The sequence below is a fragment of the Amblyomma mixtum genome, chromosome 10, assembly GCF_055824585.1.
Source record: "Amblyomma mixtum isolate Tamu chromosome 10, ASM5582458v1, whole genome shotgun sequence".
In the NCBI taxonomy this organism is placed as follows: domain Eukaryota; kingdom Metazoa; phylum Arthropoda; class Arachnida; order Ixodida; family Ixodidae; genus Amblyomma; species Amblyomma mixtum.
In genome coordinates, this window is record NC_143021.1 from 61,239,198 (window position 1) to 61,266,354 (window position 27,157).

Genomic DNA, 27,157 nt, shown 5'->3' on the forward strand with positions numbered 1-27,157 from the left:
AAGGTGATAAGTCATAATAGAGTGATTGCGGCGGCTTATTCAATATTTTTACTTCAGTTTCCAAGCACATATCGCTGTGCTATTTCAGGATTGTAGGCGTCGCCACATATGTCACCACAAACACTCAAGCAGGTAAGGTTAAGTGAGCAGAAAGGCCAGTGCTTCAGGCAACAAAATTTTTACCTCAGGGCATATCTATCCAGGAACACGCAAACCCAGAAGCAACCCTTTCACAGACAATGTCCTCACCCTCCTCACGTGCTCAATCACCATTGAGAAAGTCCCCATGCCTGCAGGTAAAACACAGTGAATCCGAAAGCTAGTGTTTCGAGCAAATGAAAAGGTTCCTACTTCAGGAAATTAGTGTGACGCAGTATCTCAGCCAACCGGTCACCTCACCTAACCGGTCACCTCACCTACATGCAAATCCCCCTGCAAGCACTTGCAGACTCCAACAAGAAAGTCCCCACGCAAGCTAAAGCAGGTGAGATGCTGTAGATAAACAGGTAGAACCTCAGGTCAAAAGTATTTTTGCTTCAGGGCATGTCTACACCACAAACCTCCAGCTCAGTAGCAGCATCATCGTGAAAATTTCCACGGAAGTGCTTGCTGGTAACACAGAAGTTCAGATCACGCGCTGTCGCGAACTGGGGCCATCGGGCAGCGCACACCCAGCAGCCACAGCTTGGCCCTCCTCGGTTTTCTTCGTAGCTTTTTGTTGGGGTTCCTCGAGCGGCCACCACCCGGGCGCCGTTCGAATGGGTTTGTTTTCAACAAATGTGGTGGAGTGCATCCACAACGGCAGTTAGCAGACTGCAGCGTAGCCGGCTGCAAGAGGACGAGGCCTTGCGAGGTCGCGTTCTAGCAGCAAAAGGGAGCCGATCCGCGGATCCCTGGGGCTTCGATAGGGGGTAGCGTGTAAATTTATGGCTTTTAACGGCAGACCGCGTGACGGACGGAATGCCTCAGTGACGAGCAGCGAATTGGGGAGCGCGACCAGGGCAGTGCATGCAGTTCGGATTGGGTGTTCGCCTTCCCTGTGCTTCACTGGAATTTTTGTGCGTTTGTGTCTCTGTGCTGTAACCAAGCGGAAATGCGTAACGTCTTCTTGCAATTCGCGCAGTGCTCACGAGACAACAACCGCGTGAGCACCGGCGTGCTATTGTCTCCTTTAGTTTTAACGAAATTCTCCTGACTGGCTCTGACAAGCGCATTTCCTCTTGGTTACAAAAGGGGTCCCCCGAATGCTGGGCAATGGGATTTCAGGGCGAGTTTTGGCACGAAAACGAGGGAGATCGCGAGAGGCAGGAGAGACCAGCCGGCACCGGAGGAGAGACCCGGCGTGGTCGGGGAGATCGGAGGGCAGGTCGCTGGTGAGCGCCTGTGCAGCACAGTTCACAGTGTCACGAAGAAGTTGTCAAGTCTGCTCCGCAGCGTGTCGCCGGATCACCGAACCATCAGGAGACTTCAAGATCACTGTAAGGTCGTCGGGCGCACCCGCGTGTACGCGTTTCTTTTGCTTGTGTTTGCTTGTGTTCGAGAGGTTCATTGGGCGAAGCAAGGAAACGGGACCTACTAGACAGAGAAGACGAACAAGAGCAACACCTAAAGTTTTACTAGCGCAGCCTGCGACAGGATCACCGTTTCCTGTCAGACTTCGGCGAACTTCAGGCGTTTCGAGGACGAAGACGATCGGGCCGACGGACCATGCCTGAGAAACGTCTCCGCCGGAAAGAGGACAGCAGCTGAAGAATTATCACAGCATAGTGGCCAATGGACCGAGCCAGCTGTGCTTACCGTGCCGACGGACGGGCGCATGGACTGCTGAAGTACTAGCGACGCAGCAACAAGAGGCGACCAGCACTGCGGCCAACGGACCGAACCACCGGTACTGAGCGCTTCAAGGTTCAAGGGAAAAACAGATCAGCGCTGAGCGACTGACGACGCAGCAGTCATCGACTCCCAGCGCAGTGATCGACGGAGGCAACAAGCGGCTCTGGGTGTGTCAACGGACCGACACATTAGCGCTGACGGACTAGCGTTACAACAGCCGCAGAGTTCCGGCTCGACGGACAACGGATTGAGCCAGCGGTGGCATTAAACCACAAGAGGCACATCGGCCGCTGACGGACTAGCGGTGTACTTTCGCGTTCGCCCTGCCTCACATCGAGCAGCGGCAACGGAAAGCAGCGAGAGCTACAGGCGGCAAGGGACGGAGACTGTGCCTAAACTCGACCGGAGGGAGAGACGCAAGGTCAACAGACGCCGGTGTCCCGGGGACGACAGGGCATGCATTTCCTGTAGGAAGGTGAGTGGTCTCTCTGCTGGTCCTCGGAACCCACTGACGCGGAGTTGAGGCGTTAAGGCGAGTCACAGGTCTTTTGTATGATCCTACGTAGCGGTGCAGTGGTGGTAAAAATGAATACAGATGAAAGTGGTAGTAACGCCACAGAGTCTAGCATAGATTAATTGACGGGGAGAGGAAGTGTGACGGGAGCAGCGAAGGCGACAGGTAATGCAGCAGATTCAGATGCGGCCATGCGGCGGCTGGAGATGGAGATGGAACTGGAGTTGAGGAAAACTACGCTGCTTATCGAGCGAGAAAGAACCCGGCAGTTGGAGCTGCAAACCGGTTCAACACAGGGCTCGCGAGCGGGCGGGCGGCAAACGCGCGAAAAGACACTTGCGTATTTCGCTAAGCGTCTAAAGAGTTTGCTGACCCAAATTCCGAAAGATCCAGAAGTGCCGGTATAGCTTGAGGGGATCGAGGGCATTTTTCGCTCATATAAGGTGCCGGACGAGGTTAAAAGCCATTTATTTTTGCCTCTCGTAAGTGGAAGGATCTCACACCTTTTCTCCAAGCTCTCTACAGAAGAGCTCGACAGGTACGATCAGGTGAAAAAGAGAATTTTGTCCGAGCTCCGTCTGTCCCCGGGTGACTACCTCAGGCAGTTCCGCAACGCCGTGCCGGCGCTAAACGAGACCTGGCAACACTTCGCGTCGAGAATTGAGAGCTACTATGTTTTTACATGTCGGCACAGGGAATCAAAACGCTCGAGGACCTCACTGCGCTGTACGTGGCAGACCAAATGAAGCAGGCGCTAAGCACAGAGGCCTACAAATATGTCAAGAGAGAGGAAGGAGACAGCTGGGTTAAGCCTCACGAAGTAGCGAAGCTAGTGGAGGCGTACGAGGATTGTGAGGGAAAAGGATCGGGAAAGAGGCAAACATTCGCTGCCGAAAGCCCCACCAGGGTCCACAAACCATCGTCTCCGCAAAAGTCCGCCCCAGCTTCCCGGGAAAAGTCGCCTCCTTCGAAATCCTTGGCATGCTTCAATTGCAACGGCCCACATTTTGCGCGGTCATGCCCTAAGAACCAAGGAGCAGAAAAGCGTGAACGGGGTAGCGCAGGCTGATTATAACGTCGCTGACAGCTGTAGCGGAGGAGCTACGGATATTGCCGAGCGGAGAGCTAACGTTGATGTTCAGTCCAGAGCGGAGCCACCCAGGACAGAAGAACTAAATTCGCCAAAGTACGTTGACTTGAAATGCGGCGACGTGGTTGTGAGAGCGCTAATCGACACGGGCGCCGAAATCACAGTGATCAAAGAGGGCGCTATACTTAGCAACGGAGGATGTTGGCAACACCACGCTTGTTGCCGCGTTTGGTGCTAAAGTAGTAGCAAAACTAGCTCAGGTACCACTTGTCTTAACAACGGGTGACAGTCGGCAGGTCAAAGGAGCTGCACAGCTGCTATGCGCTGTAACGAAGGAGCTGGCGTCGAAAGACGCAGACTGCTTGCTCTCCAAAGGGGCTTGGCACCTGCTTGAACGGACACGAAGCAGCGCTTGCAAAATGCCCGGCAATAGAAGTAAGGTGGCGAAAACCTTAGATGCAGGCAGCTGGCAGGTCGAAGAGTCTCAGTCCTCGGAGAACAGCGAGACAGATCTGAGTACAGATGAGGTACGCGTAGCGGTAAACGAGACGCTCGCCGAGGAACCGAGACCACAACAGAATCGGGTATCCTGCGAGGCGCAGCGATTGGACCAAAGCCTGGCAGATGCTTTGCCTGTGGTGACTGGAACCAAAGACAAGAGCCGCGATCGCCACCTGTGGATTCCGAGGGCTGGTAGAGGGACCACTTCAGTGGTTGTTGTCATGTAAGATGCATCGGCACGGTGCCATGTTATACGCCTTGCATGTGGCGACTACCTGTTTGTATCATGTAACACGGCACCGCATTGTTTTTTGAAACAGTTGTATTCTGAGCATTAGGGTAGTGGTAACGACGACCTTTAATTATGTTACATATCGTGTGCAACAACGAGTGACGTTGTTGCAACGATCTTCGAAGGGGCGTGTAAGGTCGTAGCGCGCACCCGCTTGTACGCGTTTCTTTTGCTTGTGTTTTTTATACAGGTGCACCCGAGCCGCTTCGCTGGGACGCCGGGCGTCCCGGGCGGGGAGGAAACTTTTGTTTGTCTTTTGTATGCTGTTTGGAGTTGTGTTTAGTACAGCAGCACCCCCGAGCCGCGTCGCCGGGTCGCCGCGCGCCTTCGGGGGCGGAACTTTCATTTGTCATTTGTTTGTCGTGCGGAGCGGGCCCCCTGACTCCTTAAGCGAGACGGACCGCGCGTTCATCACCGGCATTTTGAGCTGTTTGATTCCGGGGGTGGACTCGCACTTCGCGTGGAGTGAACATTGAGTGTGCTACTGGTTTTGTCGGGTCTTGTAGCACCGACATGTAAAGCGCCGTGTGTCTCCGTAGACGGCGCCACTTCGCGCATGTACGGGGCTCCGGACGCCTTCGACAAACCACACCTCGCACATATGTTAGGTGCCTGGGTTTGCGTTGCTTTTCTTTACCGGATGTCGGAGCCACTTGTCGTAAATTTGCGCTTCTCCGCAGGAATGGGTTTCCTAACTTGCGGACCGGAGCCCAGACGCGCCGGCGCCCCCGCCCCGTCCGCGGTACATGGATTCCCCGAAACCGGGGGAAAGTGTCCTTGGAAATATGAGAGCGCTGGACGAATAATTGCTTCTTTGTGGAAGAAACCCAGCCGCGGCCGCGAGCTCTGAGCGGGCGGCAGTTGAGTTCGGAACTCGGTAGGAGACGGACTTCCTCCCGCATGCTCGCTTAGGACGACGGACTGTCCTAAGTCCAGGGGCGGCCCAGCTCAGTTATTCTTTTCTATGCTGGTGTCATCATTATAACTGTACTGTACATTTTGTTGTAATCAAGTGTTAATTAAATAAGTGTTCTCAGTTAATCCGGCTAATTCGAGAGGTTCATTGGGCGAAGCAGGGAAACGGGACCTACTAGACAGAGAAGAAGAAAAAACAGAACAAGAGCAACACCTAAAGTTTTACTATCATCATCATCGATCTGTCGATCACGAACATCGATCGATCATCATCCATTCATTCAAAATTAACTACATAAACTACATGCACTGTCTATCTGACACACTCTTTCTGCCTCATCAGACGTCTACGCCTATTCTTGCAAGCTGAAGGCTGTACAATGAGGACCAATGTTCAACAAGCACAGCCAAGCAGCAGTGAAAGTGCAACATAAGGTATGCATATGCAGATTATTCCGGAAGCTTAGTTGTTGACAGCTCCAGCAAAAAGAAAGGAGTAAGCCACGATCACCCGTACATTGCTTCACAGTCTCCAAGACCTCGACTGCTTAGAGTCAAGAAAAAGCTCTGTCACGCGAAAAAAACTATTCAGTCACACACAAGTTAAAATAAACGAAGAAGAGAATGACTGACCTCAGAAACCTTCTAAATGAAATGAAAGAAAAACTGATTTCTCCGAATGGACGAGAAGCACTGGAGGCATTTGGAGAACTACCAGAGAGCTTGTAAAAAGCTGGCGCTGTAAGAAGACCAAAGCAGCATCATGAAGACGATACAATGAGAAGGTGAGGAAGTTCATTACCACACTCAATTATCAATATCCAAGGACATATGAATATGTGGCTAGCATTTTGCCATTGCCAAGCAGGCAGACCATTCATACCTGGCTGAAAGTGATTGGTGCATGGCAGGGTTTACAAGCGAAGCACTCAATCATCCTAAATCATTTGAAACAAAAAATAAACGAGAGCACCTTTGCCGCCTGATGCTGGGCGGAATGAATATTAGGAAAAGGTGTGAGACGGACACTAATACAGGGAAACTAGTTGGCTACGTTTACTTGAGGAACAGTCAGAGTCCAGTGGACATAGATGACTCATCATTAGCTGGAGATGCACTCGTGCTCACGGCAGTCGGTGTGGCAGCTGCATGAGAAATTCCCTTCGGCTATTTCCTCACCAATGGACTCAGTGGGGAGCAACTGAAAAATATAGTAAATGAAGCCATCAAGCAGTGACACAATGTTCGCTGAATGTCGTTGCAATTGTGTCCGATGCCGTTATGTGCGATGCTCTAGTTGCTAGTTATTCATTGACAAGCTGCGTGACTGTCGGATCCATGAAGGCACTAAAGCGAGCAGTTTGTGGCGGGTTTCCCCCATCCCTGCAACCAACCAAGGGCCATGTCCCTGATATTCGATGCTGCCCATGGGTTAAAATTACTCAGAAACCTCCCCGGGTTACAAGAAAACACTGGATAGCAATGCATATGGAATAAGATATTAATGGTTGATAAAATGTAATTTGCCTCTAATATATTAATTGTTTTTTGCAGTCATTTGAATGGGACTTCATTGAAAACTTGCATATCTGCAAGAAGCTCTAGGTCTTCGAGCAGCAAATAAGCTCCCTGGGTCCGTATTGAATACTACAGACAAAAATGAAAGTGCGACTGGCTGCACAAACATTTAGTGGATTAGTGAGCAAGAGCCTAAAGTTTGCCCACGAGCTTGGAATTAAAAACTTCAATGGGTTTGGTGGAACTACAGAATTTTTTGCTGACGTTGATCGGTGAGTTCCCAAGTAAACTTCTCAACTGCATAAGTAATGCAATCTACCTTTAATGTTTCTTTCAGGGCCTTTGATATATTAAATTTGCGCAGTCCAACTGCAATGGATTTGAAAGCACTGCTCCGAGCAGCAACATTCACTTTTCAAAAGCAGACGATGATCAAACTATCAACAAAGCTCAAGTCTCTGCGTCATCAATCTCGTGAGCTTTTATGCATCTCGGGGACGAGAATGTTTGTCATAAGTTTGGCATTGTCGTTGAGGAGTGTTGCAGAACTCGCCCAGAAGCTCTTCGATTCCACAGCTTGCAGGTAGGACTGCATATTGTGTTTGACATACTATTAATGCATGTGAATACACAAGTGCGCAATTGAAATGAACAAAAAACTTCCATGGCTGAAACTAAAAACAAAATTGAAGCTGCATGTGCATCTGGCTGCAGGTATAGCTGCATGTACTTGTTGCTTTATTAATAAAAAAGGTGCAAGACCATATGCATTTCGCATAGTGCTGTACCATGCAGCTGAAAGCATCTTATGCAGTTTTAAGGCAATGCATTTTATCCTAACTATAGAGCATATTCAAAGCCAATGCACCAACAGTGAAAGCCTGATAAGGTGACAGTGATGGTTATCTTTAAAACGTGCTAAAACCAATTTATACAAATAATGCGATCCTATTAGACATGTTTACAGCCTGAAGTTTCAGTCTATTGCTGAATAATTACAGCAATAACAGAACATACCTGCCAGTCCAAACTTAAGCATAGTGACTTTTCAATGTAGTGTTGCTCATAACAAATGTAGTCAAAAATCAAGTACAAAGCCACAATAGGACAGCACACCATGCATTTTTACCGAGTTGCAAGGCATTTTGCTACAAAATGGCCCACCAATAATGTGTGAGCAGTTAGATACACAATAAACAAACTGCCATTACTGAAAGCAAATGAAGAAAGCTTTTTTTTTCATGTTATTGAATTTACAAATGAGGTCAGTGGAGAGTTGAGAAAGTTAACAAAAAGAAAACAAATGAAAAACCATCCAAGAATTTTACCACTCTGCTGGAAGCCTAAGTAATCAATACCACTGTCTCAAATTATTGTAGCGTTCCATGAAATAGAATTCGAAAGGAAGCTACATAACGAGGACAACAAAAATTGCTCCAAATATTGTTACCAAGCTAAGCAGTTATATAAACGAAAGCAGAAGACTGTTCATATTACCATGGCTGCAACAGACGTTTATTTATTTATTTATTTGAAATACCTTACTCGCCCATTGGGCATTGTGTATGGGGGCGTAAAATATTGTACATGGCATTAATAGCCAAGGGAAACAAAAGGGAAACGTGCAGTCATGATAAACAATATATCAACAAATTAGACAACAAGTAGACACTACGCGGAAATAACAACAGGAAAAAAATATGCGACACAAATTAAAGCACAACAATAAAGGATGATGTGCTCGCGGAACGCTGTAACAATGAGTAACATAACGTGATTAAAGCGGGAGTCACGTGTAAGCGAAAAAGAGAGTGACGCGACAAGGCGGCGCGACGAAAGCGATCGTGGTTCGCTCTGTCGCGTACAGGGGGTAGAAGCATGCACGGGACAGCGCGAAACCGACGGCAACGCGAAAAGGCGACAGCGTTCAGTGTTGCTGGCACAGCACACCGCAAATGTATTCGCAAATGCAACAACAGTTAAATAATTGCAAGAATTATATTTTGCGACGAAACACAAAATACAATGCATCTACAACACACTGCATTGGACTTTATATGTTCAACACGCGCTAACTTTGCGCTAACAAGTAGTCACGTGACCTTTTGTTTTTTTGCTTGCGTTTTCGTTTTCGCCTCGCAGAAGCGCGCGCGCATTCGCGATCTTTTGCCCGCTCAAAATGGACAGACGCAGGAAGCTCGCAGATCTGCGGTTGCTTTTGATCATCAAAAGAAAGAAGACTTTTGCCCGGAAATCCTGGGTGCGGCCGGTCTGGCAGCGGCGCGCCGAAGAAAGCGACTTTTTCACGGCGGTAAGTTGTTTCTGGCGAAGAGGTGATTTCAGAGTAACTAAATACTTCAATACGTCCTTGCAGATGAAGGTGATGAAGAACGGAGATCCGTCGCTGTTTCAAAAGTACTATCGGATGTCACCGGAGGCATTCGACTTTCTCCACGAGTTAGCGAAGAGTCGCTTTACTAAAGAGCGGCTGTTCAGACAGCCCATATCGTCTGGCGAACGCCTCGCCCTGACGCTGCGGTAAGAGCACGTGGTTTCAAAAGGTACTCTGTGAACTGCTTGTGCCCGGCGAGCGGATCTTGTGCAGGAACACTGTTTGGGATCTTCCACTGCGGCTTATTTTCTCTGAGTAGGGCCAATAGTGTGCTTATATCAGTTTATTTTTTTAAATGCCCCAAAATATTTATATATATAGAAGGCATGCTTAAATTAATATTTTGGACCTGAAGTTGTATCGAGGACTACGGTGGACACCAGGTTAGAGGCAGAATGCTCTAATTAGTTATCAGATTTACAAAATGCGTTTTTACCAATAATTGTTTTGGGAGCATGTTGTACATTTTTTTTCCTTAGCAAGGTAATAAAAGCATTCTGCCTCTTATCTTGATTTCGCCTTAGCCTTCAATATATATAGCCTCAGGGCTAAAATAAATCTGAAGCAAGTTCCCATTTTATAAAAGTATTGGTCCTTAAGAAAAACATCTTGTATATATAGTCTAGCTGCTGCACAGCGGTTTTTAATCGCAGCGAGCTGCCTGTGAATTAGGATAGCAATCTCATCAGCAGCTTGCTGCCTAAAGCGGTTATCTTGAAGCCATACGTTTCATTACAAAGAAAGTTAGTGGCTTCACAGACTGCTTGGATGACGCCCAGCAATCAGGATAAAAAGTGTGAGTGTACATATGTGTTGAAACTTGCTGAAATGCTTGTGACTGTGCATATTTTCAGATACCTGTCATCAGGAAAGTTGATAAATGATGCCGCAATGGCGCTCAGGGTGGCGATCACAACGGCCGGAGAGGCTATGCACCTGACGTGCAAGTTGCTGTGGTAGGTGCTGACCCCCATATATATGAAGGTATGCCAACTCTACCCTTGACCATACGTCGGCTATGATACATGCATTTCATTTTTGATGAAGCACTGGTCTTTAATACTACAGCCTCCAACACAAACGGAATGGCTACAAATTTCTTCAGTCTACTGGAGTCGGTGGCAATTCCCCAACTGCCTGGGAGCAGTGGATGGCAAGCATGTTGAAATTGAATGCCCCAGGAATGCCGGCAGCCTTTATTTCAACTACAAGGTATGAAATCAAACATATTTCGATGTGATGTAGCATTTAAAGGTTATACGTCAAGGCCCAAATTGATGAGCATTGCAGAAATGATCATTTATGTCTGCAAAACAATGTCACACAGAAGAAATGCAAGAAAGAGCGGGACGCTAACAGCTATGAAAAAATGTTATATGCATGTGCAATGAACACAAAGTGCTTGAGCAGATAAAAATGCTTCTTATGGCACGTCTATTTAGAAAGCCATGTAGAATCCATAAAACCAAAGAAGGACATCATTCCACCTGCACACAATTTCACAAAGCAGTGAACGGTGCTGCCATATTGGGCAATGGGCTGTGCTCGTAGCATAGGAAAGCGTGACAATTGCTCACCTAAACCACCCAGTCGGACCGATCTCTCAGGTTCGTGAAAAGATTTACAGGAGAATGTTCATTTATCCTGAGGAAGATGTCGCACGAAGGTCATCTTATGGCAACTGTTCTCTCCTGTGGTAATGACACCTCTGCAACCAAGACTTCAGTGTTCATATTTCTACTTGTTTCCAGGGCACCCATTCCATTGTTCTCATGGCATTTGTGGACAGCCAATACGTCTTCCGGCTTGTAATGTGGGTGCACCTGGAGGCTAAGTGATGGGGGCATTTTCAAAGACTCCCCCATTATCCAATGGCTACATGAGGGCAAGCTTGACCTGCCTCGTGCAGCCCAGCTGCCACAGTCGGAGAAGGTGTGCCGTCAAGTATTCGTAGGCGATGAGGCCTTCCAGTTGCGCCCAGATTTTATGCGGCCACTGCCAGGGAGCCGCACAGATACTGAAGAAGTAGTATTAAACTATCGCTTCAGCCGTGCAAGGTATATATAACGATGCAATTTCACTCCTTTCAATGGGCTTTTCATGCAGTGTTGTGGCATTTTTTCTTAACCTTGGTCAAGTGAGAACATAACAGGAAATTCAGCTGGTGTTGCTTTGGCTTCATTTTATCGCCGGTGATTACAGACATGCTGGCTTGCGATATTTTCAAATTGTTAGAACAAGCGTATTGAGGCACAGAATGGTTTTGCTTGTTATTGTGAAAAGGTTTACATTTGCAAGGAAAAGTTTTTTTTTTTACAGAAGGTGTGCCGAAAATGCCTTCGGGATCCTGGCGTCCCGGTGGCGCATATTTGAAAGGCGGATCAACTTGGAGCCTGAAAATGTTGATAACGTAGTGAAAGCCACATGCGCATACCACAACTTCCTGTTTGGAGAGCATTTCCAGCAGCCATTACTGCCCTCCTGGCTACGCTGACAGCTCTGACTCCTTCGGGAACATCCACAAAGGTTCCTGGAGGGATGAACCAACGTCGGCGATGTTCTAGCAGCAGCGTGCGAGGGCACGAATCTGTACAAAGTGCCGCTCTTGTGCGCAACAAATTCATCAATTTCTTTTTGTAATGAGGGTCAAACGCAAAGGCAGTGTGGCGTCTACCTGGTGTCAGGAAGCCATGAGTGTTTGCACTTATAGCTTCCTGAAACACAGAGAGAGAGGGAAGACAGAGATACGACAAGCATTGACTACAGTTGAGTTGCAGTCAACGATTGTCTTGTCACAGTCTTCTCTCTGTTCATGTTTGCTGCGCTATTGTTCCATCATGCCAGCAAATTTTTGGTTTGGTTTGTGGCGTTTAACGCCCCAAAGCGACTCAGGCTACGAGAGACGCTTTAGCGGAGGGGTACGAAAACTTCGACCACCCGGGGTTTAACGTGCACTGACATCACACAGCACACGGGCGCCTTGTTTTTTGCCTCCATCGAAAAGCGGCCACCATGGGCGGGATTCGATCCCGCATCCTTGGCCACATTAGTCGACTGCCCTAACCACTGCACCACCACGACGCACATCACACAACACACATCATAATTCTTGTCTAGAGGGAATCGAACCTCCATCCCTTGGATCCCCAGCTGAGCACTTTAACCAACTGCGCCACGCCCGGGATCGTGAAATACGTGTCATAATTCTCCTTGTCTACCTTGAGGATGATAGTAGTGATGACAGTGAAGCTGCAATTAGTGACATTGACAATGATTACATCATTTTCTATGGGTAGGAAACAAATTTCTTGGGGATCTAGTTGCAGGTCTTTTTTCAGTGTTCTTCGCTCTATGTCCCAAAAGAATACTCCGCCCAAACACCCCAAGAAGACGTGCTCGATGGTTTCGGGCTTCCTGCATAAAAAGCAATGAACACCCCAGGGAACGTACAGTCTCTTTTCCTCCATCCAAGTTTTAGCCTTTCGTCTCTGTGAAACTGATGGAATTGCACTGCGTATGGAAGGCCTGCATGGCTGCACGACACGCGATGTTGATGCACGGCCGGCTCGCCACTACTTCCATGAGTCCATTGCGAGGTTCGTGGAAACATACAAGAATGTGTACCTGGCACCTCAGTGGGTATCGATAATTGAACAGCTTGTGCACAAGAAGCTTTAAGAGGATTCGTTTTTTTTCCTGGTATTTATTTTTATATTGCATGCAAGCCGCAGTACGCAGTGCACATGCTTACGAGTGTGTGTCCTTTTTGTGTTGTACAAGCTCTTTTCTTTTCTCTTTTTTTTGCACTGCCATGTAACGTAGTCAAGTTCTAAAATATACACTGCCGTCACCTTGTAGGAGGCGCGGACTAGCCAAGCTGCTGCTGCAGCTTTCTGTCCCACCTGTTCCCAATAATTAATAGAATTAAATGAATTTGTAAGCAGACTGTTGCGTGTGTTTGTTACTGCTACACCAGTCACTATATACACATTACTAAAATAAGGAAACTGTAAGTACATCTTTTATTGTACAGAAATAGAGATGTTCGAGCTCAAAACCATCACTGATACTCCAAGTGACAACGTTGACTAAATTAAAATGTATAATGATAAGAACTTTGATTATTGGCAAATATTTGCAGATATGGCAGCAGCATGCAGCTATCACAGCGCCACAGATGGCTATTTTAAAATGGATAACATGAAACATTGATTATTGCTCACAAATGTGGCTGCTTCTGTGGAGAGTTATTATAACTTATGCACAAAGCACTGGTGGTTTGATCATGCACAAAAATGTAAACATTTAGATAATGACCTCAAAATGCAAAGTACGAAACACTGAGTATTGTGCAGAAGTATAAATGTTTTAGTGCAAATTTATCACAGAAAGATATGAATACAATGATGTCTCGTTAATATAGACAATTTGGTTCCTGGACAAAACTGTCCATTATGCGAGTCACCTGTAACCACAAATTGCAAAGAAATTTGGAAGCATGTTATCTTAAAGGTGCGCTCTTTTCCACACTGGTGGCCAGTAAAGTTGAAATAAGACAATTTTCGAAACTGCAAGCCCGTCATCTCCGACACTTATGACTGTGGTGCGACTTGACATGTCTAGTCGTCTCCGATAGCTTAATGACATATCACGGATCACGGAAGTAACCTTTACAGCTATACATATACATGACATCGGTATCAAGGAGATCGAAAGTGACTAAATTTTCTAATTTGCACAAACAGCAGAGGGAGCTTTCTTTCGAGCCATTCATGCAGTATCGACAAAGGTAAGGTGCATCAACTCAATAACATCGTTTTGTAATGCAAGAAACCACGAAATAAAATGCTACTCATTTAAGACACCACATTACAATTGCGTTCTTCAGCTGGTTGCATTGCATGTGCAGGAAATGAAATATCTAGCTAGGTCAGTAGAGATCTTTCTCTTATCACTTGTGGGGATACACATCAATCAAGTGCCCCATAGTAACGGCCGCGCGTAATTATCTCGCGATGTTATGCGCGCGCCGTTCAGCAGGTTTGCGAGGGAGGGCATTCACGCCGCCCCCGCTTCCTTTCGCGTCCCGCCCCGACGCCGCCGCGGGGAGATTCCCTCTTTCCCCTCTAAGAACGGAGAGTCTTCCTTTCCAGAGCCCGGGCAGAAGGCGAGTTTCTTCCGAGGCTCGCTCGTCTTCTGGCGGGAGCCGTGAACACGCACGAATCAGAGATCTGCCACGGAGACCGCTGCCCTTCCCATATCGCCCGGCCACCGTGTGTGACTTGACCGCCTCGGGCCGTGAGCGAGGAGCCACGCGAGGTGAGCGGAACCTACTTCCCCACATTCTTGCGTGCGGTGTTTCCTTTGTGCTTTTCACCCCCGTACGCGAGCGGAACACTCCCTCGTCACGGCGGTTGTATTGTTGCTGCTGTAATGTATTGCACGGGAACAATAAACGCTCATCCGAGTACAATACTCGTGTTTGTCCCCCCTGGCCCGAACCCGCCGTGGTTGCAACTTACAGCACCGTGGGTTGGGGGTCACAGCTCTGACTGCTAGGGCAGGCACGCTGGTGCTAGAAAGCGACAACTGCTTCTAGCCCTTTGAGCGTTATTACAAGAATAACCCCCATATTCTTGCCGCCCAACGTGGGGCCAGAGGTGTGACAAACCGAGTGTCTGTGTCACCGACTGCCGACACACAGACTTGCCATGGCGGTGAGCGGGACGGACAACCACAGTCCCTGTTGTGGTTGTCCAATACGGCATCTCAGCATCATCTTGACACGGCAGTAACAACTACGGCAGGTGTATTCCCAGAGGCTGACGCTAGCCGCTGCAATCTTATATCGTTTGAGCCGAGCGGTGATTCCCACGACACACTGGCTCAGACGAGCGGCGACGCTAGGCACTTCTCGCCAAGCGCTATGCCGCCAGGTAGGGAGAGCATGGCGGGACCTGTGCAATCTTGCTCATCCCACGCGGCCCCTCAGCCAGAACTCCCCGGCCAGGCCAACCCCCAAGAGGCTCTGTTGCGCAACGCCTTGCGCCTCATAGAGAGCCTCACGGGTATCATGCAGAACACCCTGAAAACACCCGCTCCAGCTGCGAGTCCGAGGCAAAGGCTGAACCTTCCCACCTACGGCGGCTATCATGATCTTGTCAGCGCCAACGAGTACCTTGAGCGCATGCTGACCTACCAGCAGGCGACAGGGCTTACTGATGGCAAGATTCTGGCGCGTGTCGTGCCCGACTCACTGACCGATCAGGCTACCCGCTGATTCCGCCTAACTGGCCACCGGTCACGCACAATGGAGGAGTTCCGAGCGAGGTTTCGTGAGGAGTTCTTGCCCGCAGATTACGAGCGTCGTCTGCGGCACGAGTTGGAGCTGCGTACTCAGCATCTGGACGAATCCTGCTTGAGTACGTGAGGGCGATGGACGAACTTTATCATATCGCGGACCCCTCAGCTTCAAACGGCGAGAAGCTGGAGCGCGTCACGCGACAAGCTCACCATACTTTTGCAGCGTACCTGCGAGACGTACACTTCAGAGAATTGGACGAACTCGCCTCGGCAGCCAAGCGCATACAGGCGGACATACTCGCCTCCCGCGCGTATCGACCACCCCCGCCAGCGTCGCAGGAACTTGAGCCGCGATGCGACTGGAACGGAGACAGTTTTCTCATTCGTTCCCGGGGAGCCGAAACGGTTGCATTCAGTGACGGGCAATTCAGAAACGGTTGGGAACTATCAGACCGAACTCTCGACCTGTACACGTATGTTATGCGGGCAGCACGCGCTGCACTTGGCCAAGGTACGCAGAATCGGACCGGCGTACCGACCCGAGGACGCTAAAACAAAGGGCAACTGCGATGGTACGCCCGGCAGGGAGAGACAGTCAACCGGTGGGGCCAGCGGTCTTCTGCGGGACAGTCTTTACGCAGGTGTTAAAAGTCTGGATGAGTGGCTGGGCGGAGCAGAGTGGTCATCTGACGGAGCTCCGAAATAGCTTTCGTGGAGTCCGACGGCTGGAAGATAATATTTTCGTCCTCAACCAGTGCTTTGAGATCGCCCGAAGGAGTATTGTGGACTGACGGGCTGTTTTATGGATGTCGTGAAGGCATACAACAGCGTACCACATGAGCCACTTATGCAATGCCTCCAGTCATGGAGGTGCCGATCACCTGGATCAGCGGGCTTCGTCGCCTTTATACAGGCCTCCCAATAGTAGCCATGGAGTGCGGCTTCAAAGCTTGGCGTCAGTGGTGGTAGAGAAGGGTTTGAGGCAGGGCTGTCCTTTGTCCCCCCTTCTGTATATGCTCTACGTTGCACAGGTGGAGCGCCAGCTCTTGAACTTGAAGCTCGGATTAACGCTCATCGACATCAGCGACGGCGTGAAAGACCGATGGATCTTGCCAGGCATGGTATTTGCCGACGATGTGGTGTTAATAGCAGGAACAAATACGGAGCTCCAAGCAGTCATCAATGTTAGCGCGGAAGCTGTGGATTGAACTTCAACGCAAAGAAGTCAGCGGTGTTATGCGTCTCAATGCCTTCGGACGCGGAACAGCTTGTCCATATCCTCAATGGGGATGTCATCAAGAGGGCTGCAGAAAACAGGTACCTCGACTTCAGGTTCAGTACGCAGCCTGATTACCAGCTATATATGAGGATCACCTGAAACAAGCTGCACGGGGTCGTCTTGCGCCGGGGTGCCACGGTCTTGCGGCTAATGAATTTGTGCGGAGTGATCACGGCTGGTCAACCTTTGAGGCCAGCGAGGCGCGGAGCAAGATAGCCTATGACGGCAGGCTACGCCTCACGTAAAAGGATAGGTGGGGGCGCAAAGTTTTTGTTTATGTCAACCAAAACTGCCTGTGGACGAATTGGGTTAAGTGACTCCAGCACTTTCGTCGCAGTTCGGTTTCTTAAGCAATGAGGTACAGGCAGACAGCGCGAAGAAATGAGCCAATGCGGTTGAGGCCCAAGTGCGAGTGCGGCAGCTAGAGTCTTGGAGAGCTGCCATGGAGGGGGAACCGACGCTGGAGCATACCGGACAGGCAAGCGAGACATCTGCGTCGAAAGTCTCTCCGACAACAGCGTTGGTAGCCGCTTGTTGTTCGATGCGTTCGCAGCGCTGGGTTTCTGCTCGCCCAATGGGGACGGCAAAACGGCAAGCAAAGCGGCAGGCGCAGGGACGAAGCGCCGCTTGAGTGAGTGGTGGACGCTAGTTCAAGGTTAGCCAACTGTTTCTCGTTGATATTTTCGTAGCTGTTTGTGTGTGTGTTTGCCGCTTCACTCACGATATTGTTTTTAGTTTTTTATTGCCCTTTTTTCTCTGTATTTGGCCAGGGCACTTTTTTTGGCGCCCGCCAGCTTCAAAGGGAAGGCCAAGCTATCACCATCATCATCAGCTTCGGCGGCGATGTGTGGGTGCTTGGGTGAGTTGTGCACGGAGAAAAAAAGTTTTTTTTTTTCTGGTGGTGTATAGATCAGCCAACTTTTTTCTCTCCGTCGCGAGATACATACGCTTTACACCCCGAAAAACGCCCGCTGCGGAGGAACAGAGAGCGGATTACGGTTTTACTTCATTTTGCAGTATACGAGGTGCTACAGCTAAACGAGTCTCCGACTGAGCTTTGTGTTTAGAATGGGCGCGAGATATATGATAAGCGAATATTCATCTGGGGCGCTCAAGTAGCACTCTAGTTCTGGAGTATACTTTGAGTTCCGCATGGTTTCTTCTACATTTCTTAAACAAAGCTGTTCAGAGAGTACGTTGTTACTAAAACTTTAGCTGGCTGTTTTTCAAGGTGACCTACAACATTCGAACTGAACTTTTCCCGAAGGCAATATCTATATACCTAGCTACTTAATTTGAGCTATCTAACCAGCTATGCACTACGAAAAAAATTACTGCAGAATATTCTACACGACCCTAAGGACCACTGAGTTTGTTTTACGCGCCGAGGACAGACCGTCCCTTTTAAAACCATGGTTACATTTTGCTGGACACCTGGTATGTGTGTGCAGTGTATATATCTGTGCGTCCCACCAAAGGGAGCTTCTGCGGACAATATTTCTGAGTCCCTCATAGCCCGAGTCGCTTTGGGGCGTTAAACCCCATAAATGAAATCAAATATTTCTGGCTGGCGCCTTCTGAGAACTACCTCATTCCCTCCCCATCTATCGCTATAGATCTTTTACCTACGCCGCTTCCGCTGTGTTCCTATTTTTGTTTTATTTTTATTTTAGTTTCCTTTCTTTATTTTTATAAGTATTTTTATTTTTTCACCCCTGGCCTTAGCAACCCTCCTCTTCTGCCCCCAAATGGACTGCAGCACTGTTTCTTCTCACTCTTAGAACTAAAGGAGTGCAGAGGAGTGCCCAGAACACACTTTGAAGGAGTATTCGCTTGTCCCATATTCCACTCCTTTTTCCAGAATAAAATTACTCCCTCTGGACAAAGAGTGATCCAACACCTACTCAAGGAGTACTGTACTACTCCTGCAATAGAGTACAGGCACTCCTCCGAGGGAGTAAAGCTACCACATTGAAACAGCATCCTACTACTCTTTCAGGTAGAGTTCCAGGACTCCGTTTGTTAGAGTGACTATACTCCTTCAAGGAGTATCAGCCCAGATCTTATATTACTCCTTCCAAAGGAGTTTCACGTGTTTTCAATGTATCGTACTAATTTCCTTATTTCACATATTCTTCAGAGCAAGTTGGTCATATGTTTTGCAGGATCCACCTGCGCTACATCTACAAAAGAGTAATGAGCAAAAGGGATTATAATCTTTGAGTAGAATAATTTTTGCTCTTACAACTACTTTATGGCTACACTACAGTTTGCACATTAGTATGGTGCTCTGTCTGCGTTGGGAATAACAATGGTTCAAGAAATAATGACACAAATGTACAACACTGATAACTTTTATTTCTCAAGTCATTGCTGTGATTGCTGTGGCTGCCCAAAACACGCTCGGGAGGCGCTCGCTAGGATCAAGCCCCATTAGTGTCTCAAGCAGCAGACAAGCCCGCTTTGTTTTTGGGGTGTACTTGACATTAAATGCCAAGAACACTGCCAAAAGCAAAGTAAACCCATCTACCAAATCCACCGCAGTGAGCTGTAAGCGCTCAAAAGAAACTAAGATGCTGGATGATGCCGTAGCTTGCTCGGCTGAGTGAAGGAGCTTTGGCTATGAGTGCATTTCACCGGGTGCCTGCAAACATGAATGAAAATAATGCAAGTAAGAGTCAATTCCAATGCCCTTTTCATACTATCCTGCATATAACCCCATGAAAAAAAAGAAAGAATACAACTAGAATGTACTGATCGTGTGTGTCATGTCGCCACTAGTGTGTACCTATATTGTGACCAAGTGCAGACACCTTTCATTGCAAACCTTCATTCAGAGCTACAATTTTATGAAGCCCAATACAATTATCACTATGCTAGTCCTTTCAAAAGATGTGTGCATGTAAAACAAGCACATATTTACCAAATGAAAATTTTAACATGAGCAAGCTCTTCTGCAAGTATCATGATCAGCCTGACTACGCCCACTGCAAGGCAAAGGCCTCTCCCATGTTCTCCAATTAACCCTGTCCTTCGCCAGCTATGTCCACCGTGTTCCTGCAAACCTTCGCCCATGGAACATTTTGCTGCTTGCTGCTACGCCTGCCTTCTCTTGGAATCCACTCCGTTACCCTTAAGGACCAGCGATTATCTTGCCTTCGTCTTACATGCCCTGCCCAAGCACCCTTCTTTCTCCTGATTTCGACTAGGATGTCTTCAACCCGCGTTTGTTCCCTCACCCACTCCGCCCGCTTCCGATCTCTTAACGTTACGCCTATCATTTCTATTTCCATAGCTCGTTGCGTTGACCTTAACTTAAGCTGAACCCTCTTCGTTAGCCTCCACGTTTCTGCCCCATAGGTGAATACCGGTAGGATACAGCTGTTGTATACTTTTCTCTTGAGGGGTATTGAAAAACTGCCATTCATGATCTGAGAGAACCTGCCATATGCACTCCACCCCATTCATATTCCTCTAGTTATTACTCTTCATGATCCGGATCAGCGGTCACTACCTGCTCTAAGTAAATGTATTCCCTTATCACTTCCAGTCATTTCTAAAACCACACCTATTGTGCTTGACGGTTCTTGTCACATAATACATTGTGCAGTTTAAAATATAGGGTAACCTTGAATCGGGAAAACACTTAAACCAATGACAGTTTTCTTGCTGAAGAGAAATGGCTGTTGCAATTCCTGTTTCTCAGATACCATTAACTGAATTTCATGCTCTAAAATAGTGAAGGAAAAATTCAAAATTTTTCATCTCAAAGAGGCAGACAACAAATTTCAGTTTGGTTTGGGTTGGTTTATGGGGTTTAACGTCCCAAAGCGACCCAGGGTATGAGAGACGCCGTAGTGAAGGGCTCCGGAAATTTCGACCACCTGGGGTTCTTTAACGTGCACTGACATCGCACAGTACACGGGCCTCTAGAATTTCTCCTCCAAAGAAATTCCAGCCGCCGCGGCCGGGATCGAACCCGCGTCTTTTGGGTCAGCAGCCGAGCAAATTTCAGTTGCACATTTTTTTTTTGTTTTTAATGATGCATAAGGCATTACTATGCACGGATAACCACACAGTATTCGCCTATGACTGCTAAATAATTTGTAATTAAATATCTTCTCTCTCCTGCTTCACTTTTAAAAACTGAGCAATGGCAATGGCATCAAAGGTCAGTATAAGCCAGGGGAGGCATGAGGAAAACTGCAATATAATTGCGGCTTCATCATTCATTGTGATTCCGACTCTTAAGGCAGGCTGGCTTTAGCATTGTAACTAATTAAAACGATGAAGTAGCGATATAGTAGCTTTTTTGTGCCTTCCATAACCTATACTGAACATTGATGTCATAGCAATTGCTATGCTATTGAAACAGGGAAGAAAAGAAATCTGGTTGTAATTCTTGATGGAACAGCGCAAAACATCGGGACAAGAGACAAGCGCTGACTTACAACTGGTTTTTATTTCGAAGAAACATTGCTTCTTATACCTTCTTCACCCTCTCAAAAAGCACATGCGTCGCAACCATATCGTTCAAGCGTCCACAAAAAAGCATAAGACAAATAATCACAGATATTTATAATCACATTTTTAACATGTCAAATTCTTTCTTAGTCAAAGCAACAGACGGCGTGCTGACACAATCGTCGCGCAGACTCGCTATCGAAGCTGCCTCGATTATTTCCCGGACTAACTGGTCTTTGTGATTAGCCAAAGCTTTGCATTTTTGGAAAACCGGTGCACAACTAGTTGAAGGGCAATCCCTGCAATGGATTCCCAGGTTCCTGCAAGCTTGCTCGAAATTATTTTTGTGTTCTAGCAGCCTTTCATTCATGCACCTGCCAGTCTGCCCAATGTACTGTTTACCGCAAGTCACTGGCAACGAATAAACAAGGCCTTCGGTGCACTCCACAAAGGGGGTTCGATGCTTTATCGTGCATCCCTGCTTCTTTTTGGTCGGATCGGAGTTGACTCGTCTGCACAGACTTTTGAGTTTATTAGGAGCAGTCATCACTACATTCACGCCAGCTTTTCGACCTATGCCTTTCAGGCGATGGGAAATATTGTGAAGATACGGAATTGCTACTACCGGCCTCCTTTCTTTCTGTTTCTGTGCATCATCTTGCTGCTCGGGCCTAGCCTGCATCAGGTGCTTTTTCATCTGCTTGGCAACAGATACCAACAGGTGCGAGGGGTAACCCGAGTTGCCAAGCCGTTCCGCCTGGCGAAGAAAGCTCACATTCATTTTGTGAACACAGGATTTCCTCAAGGCATTCGTGAAGCACAAGTTCACAATAGCCCTCTTGGTCAGCTTAGAGTGAGCTGATTGGAAGGGCATTGGCGCTTTCTCCGCTCTGGGCTCATAGGCCCAGCAGGCGTGCCCTCTAGTGAACTCAAGTCTCAGGTCTAAAAACCTGAGTGACCCTTGAGCAGGAAGCTCGTGCGTGATAATAAGTGGCTGCAAAGCCTGCGCAAAGCGACCCACCTCCTCCATTACTGCTTCTAGCGTATTCGCCCTTTGGCCATCACAAAGAACTAGGTAGTCATCAACGTACCTAAATACCTTTTTAACACTAGTACCTGCAAGGGTTACGTTCAGGAACCTGTCTTTTCGCGCCAAGTACAAATCACTGAGTAGAGGCGCGATACATGAACCAATGCAAACACCGCGTTTCTGGAGATACACTTTTTCCTCCCAACAGACGTAAGTTGACCTGAGGTACACTGCTAATAGCTCCAGGAACCCTCTAATAGACATTCCGCAGGCGTTTTGAAATGCAACAGCACCATGCGTATCTAGCATTCTTCTACAGACACCATCAGCTCGTCATGCGGTATGGAATAATACAAATCTTTTACATCAACTGAGCATGCGGCAAAGGCACTGCTAGAATTGTCAGTTAAAAATCTAGCTATATCGTCCGAAGATTTCACCTGAAATGGGTCGTCAATTGTTAGTAGTTTTAATTTTGCTTGCAAGAAGACACCAAGAATCTTTTGCCACGTCCCTCCCTCAGAAATTATTACCCTCAAGGGCCAGTCTGGTTTGTGAGTTTTTACAGTGAAAAACGCGTCCAAGTTAGACTTCTTGCAAGTTTTTATGCCTCGAAGGAGGTAGTCAAGTTTAAGTTCTTTGCATAGCTTCATAGCAGTTACCTTTGCTTTCCTAACAGCTGATGTCTTGTGCTCGTCAAAAACAGAGCTGATGGTTTCTAACGCCTTAGTTTTGTACAAGTCCTTGGAAATCACAGCAAAGCCCCCCTCTTTGTCAGAGGTCAGCAACGCAAGGGAATTGTCTTTCAAGTACCTTACAGTACGTCCCACACTGAGATTCCTCTCGCAGAGCTGGTAGCGGCCAACGACGTCGGCTCCGTCTGAAATACACCTTGCACTTTCCTTGCACCTTGCTGCGCGCTGACTACAATGAAAGGAGAAGAGGCATGACCGAACAAAGCCAAGAAAACAAGATCCACACGCTTGGTGTGGATGTTCTGCCACAACCGGTCCGCGAGGTGCTTAGCCTTGGGCCTAAGTTTGCCATCCAACCGAAGAAGACAACACCGGAGCTTCTTGCCATGGTGCGGCGCGTTGCCAAGGCAAGTCCTGAGTCGGAAAGTGCAAGGTGTATTTCAGACGGAGCCGACGTCGTTGGCCGCTACCAGCTCTGCGAGAGGAATCTCCCAGTGGGACGTACTGTAAGGTACTTGAAAGACAATTCCCTTGCGTTGCTGACCTCTGACAAAGAGGGGGGCTTTGCTGTGATTTCCAAGGACTTGTACAAAACTAAGGCGTTAGAAACCATCAGCTCTGTTTTTGACGAGCACAAGACATCAGCTGTTAGGAAAGCAAAGGTAACTGCTATGAAGCTATGCAAAGAACTTAAACTTGACTACCTCCTTCGAGGCATAAAAACTTGCAAGAAGTCTAACTTGGACGCGTTTTTCACTGTAAAAACTCACAAACCAGACTGGCCCTTGAGGGTAATAATTTCTGAGGGAGGGACGTGGCAAAAGATTCTTGGTGTCTTCTTGCAAGCAAAATTAAAACTACTAACAATTGACGACCCATTTCAGGTGAAATCTTCGGACGATATAGCTAGATTTTTAACTGACAATTCTAGCAGTGCCTTTGCCGCATGCTCAGTTGATGTAAAAGATTTGTATTATTCCATACCGCATGACGAGCTGATGGTGTCTGTAGAAGAATGCATAGATACGCATGGTGCTGTTGCATTTCAAAACGCCTGCGGAATGTCTATTAGAGGGTTCCTGGAGCTATTAGCAGTGTACCTCAGGTCAACTTACGTCTGTTGGGAGGAAAAAGTGTATCTCCAGAAACGCGGTGTTTGCATTGGTTCATGTATCGCGCCTCTACTCAGTGATTTGTACTTGGCGCGAAAAGACAGGTTCCTGAACGTAACCCTTGCAGGTACTAGTGTTAAAAAGGTATTTAGGTACGTTGATGACTACCTAGTTCTTTGTGATGGCCAAAGGGCGAATACGCTAGAAGCAGTAATGGAGGAGGTGGGTCGCTTTGCGCAGGCTTTGCAGCCACTTATTATCACGCACGAGCTTCCTGCTCAAGGGTCACTCAGGTTTTTAGACCTGAGACTTGAGTTCACTAGAGGGCACGCCTGCTGGGCCTATGAGCCCAGAGCGGAGAAAGCGCCAATGCCCTTCCAATCAGCTCACTCTAAGCTGACCAAGAGGGCTATTGTGAACTTGTGCTTCACGAATGCCTTGAGGAAATCCTGTGTTCACAAAATGAATGTGAGCTTTCTTCGCCAGGCGGAACGGCTTGGCAACTCGGGTTACCCCTCGCACCTGTTGGTATCTGTTGCCAAGCAGATGAAAAAGCACCTGATGCAGGCTAGGCCCGAGCAGCAAGATGATGCACAGAAACAGAAAGAAAGGAGGCCGGTAGTAGCAATTCCGTATCTTCACAATATTTCCCATCGCCTGAAAGGCATAGGTCGAAAAGCTGGCGTGAATGTAGTGATGACTGCTCCTAATAAACTCAAAAGTCTGTGCAGACGAGTCAACTCCGATCCGACCAAAAAGAAGCAGGGATGCACGATAAAGCATCGAACCCCCTTTGTGGAGTGCACCGAAGGCCTTGTTTATTCGTTGCCAGTGACTTGCGGTAAACAGTACATTGGGCAGACTGGCAGGTGCATGAATGAAAGGCTGCTAGAACACAAAAATAATTTCGAGCAAGCTTGCAGGAACCTGGGAATCCATTGCAGAGATTGCCCTTCAACTAGTTGTGCACCGGTTTTCCAAAAATGCAAAGCTTTGGCTAATCACAAAGACCAGTTAGTCCGGGAAATAATCGAGGCAGCTTCGATAGCGAGTCTGCGCGACGATTGTGTCAGCACGCCGTCTGTTGCTTTGACTAAGAAAGAATTTGACATGTTAAAAATGTGATTATAAATATCTGTGATTATTTGTCTTATGCTTTTTTGTGGACGCTTGAACGATATGGTTGCGACGCATGTGTTTTTTGAGAGGGTGAAGAAGGTATAAGAAGCAATGTTTCTTCGAAATAAAAACCAGTTGTAAGTCAGCGCTTGTCTCTTGTCCCGATGTTTTGCGCTGTTCCATCAAGAATGAATAACCAACATGCCCAAGCTTCTGTCCTGGTTGTAATTATTTAGCTATTGGAGACGAATACTATGCAACAATTCTATGTATATGAATGCCCAGCACGTCACTACAAAGAACACACATAACCAATAATTTGGTGTTTATACTCATTTAAGGTAATACTACTTCCCACGCAAGAACACGACAGCCATGTGTAAACTTTCTGCTTTCATAGTAATAAAATCTATCCAACGACAAGTTAGGCGCAGCATGCCTGCTCTTTATAAATATGCAATACTGACAATGTTTGACACTAGCATTTGGCATGAACGAGATAACTGTGATTACTTCGCACATTACGTGCCAGTCCATACTATTATGCACAATTTAGATTTGCAAATGTAATGTGTAATTCTCTCTGACTGCCACGTTAGTGCACTGCAAACCAATGAAGTTGCCTTGCATTTGCAATGTTCTCACTACTTTTATGCAACACTGATCACTTCAGTATATCTGCATCGTTCTGTTAGACGGCCACGGGATAGCTAGAATTAAGGCTATTTTATGTGATGGAAACCATTGACTAGACAACAAAGAAGAAAAGCCTCAACTACTGTCCTGGTGCTGGGACGTCTAATAAGAGCTCAGAAAGACTCGGTTTCAATATGCCAAACCCTCCGCATAATATTACCCTGTGCGAAAATACCCCACCCCACCCTAGCTTAATTTCTGTCCACATGCACCAAGGCTCACTGCACCTGTTATAAATATTGCCCTAAATATTGCAATCAAGCTGCCCGTGTATGCATAGGCTATCTGTGCATCGAGAAAGAAAGAAGTTGTTAGGAATGTTTCACACCAAAAACAGAAAAAAAGGCAGCCTGTTTCTCAGAAACAGCTAAGAGCATGAAATTGTGTGTCCAAAAAGATTAGGCTGCTTTGTACTTATTTATGACAACAAGAACTGTCAGAGCTGCGCTTTCAAAAATTCAGGAGCTTTGTGCACAAACGTAGCTTCCGTATGCACGTCTTGCAGCACCAACGCTTCCGAATTGAAACGACCGATGAATATGCACAGGAAAAAGCAAATAGAGAGCGCTTGAATTTAAAAGAAAAGCTACCTTGCACAATCAGAAATTTCACGACAGAACCTTCCAAACAGTGACGTTGTACTGGTTGCGGTATACCGAATATATACCTAGCAAATAAGTGTGCGCTTTGTTAACGAGCGGGATTCTGTGGCGGCAATGCTACAGCTCCAATTCCGAAAACCTAATGCTGCAGAAATTGAGTTTTCAAAATACGTGCGAATGCACGATACACTTTTGCACGCATTTAGAACTTTCAGTTGTGAAACACAGACAACGAATCTTGTGTATGCGTCTTCCTAGGCTGGTAAAAAAATTCTATAAGTCTCCAGTTTGCCTGTGTACTCCACAAATTCTAGGATCCCTGTCCGCTACATGTCAAATTTCACTGAAGCGAAAGTAATACAACCGACAGCTGATGATCTGCTAGGGCAACAGGATTTCAAAAGTTTGAGAAGGGCAGTGGGAGTCCAATCCAGGTGGAGTAATGAAATTTGACTAGTAACAGACAGGGATCCTCCAATCTGTGGAGGACACCGGCAAATTGGAGACTTGCGGAGGAATTTTTTTACCCGCCAAGGAACACGCATACACAAGAGAGAACCACAGAGGACTACGGCTTTTACCAGCCCTTGTCCTGTGCGGTTCTGCCTTGTGTATGCGTCTTATTTGGCTGGTAAAAAAATTCTTCCATAAGTCTCCAATTTGCCTGTGTACTCAACAAACCGCAGGATCCCTGTCCACTACTAGTCAAATATTTCAACTCCACCTGGCTTGGACTCCCACCGCCCTTCTCTGTGGAGAAAGGGTGACAGCAGCTGGCAAAGGACAAGGTTAACTGCAGATC

The 27,157-nt window shown here is 47.4% G+C and overlaps 1 pseudogene; it reads left to right on the forward strand.

The window, feature by feature from the left end:
• Window positions 1-239: 239 nt before the first annotated feature.
• LOC149325916 (uncharacterized) lies at window positions 240-6,036 on the forward strand (annotated as a pseudogene).
• The last annotated feature ends 21,121 nt before the right edge of the window (window positions 6,037-27,157 follow it).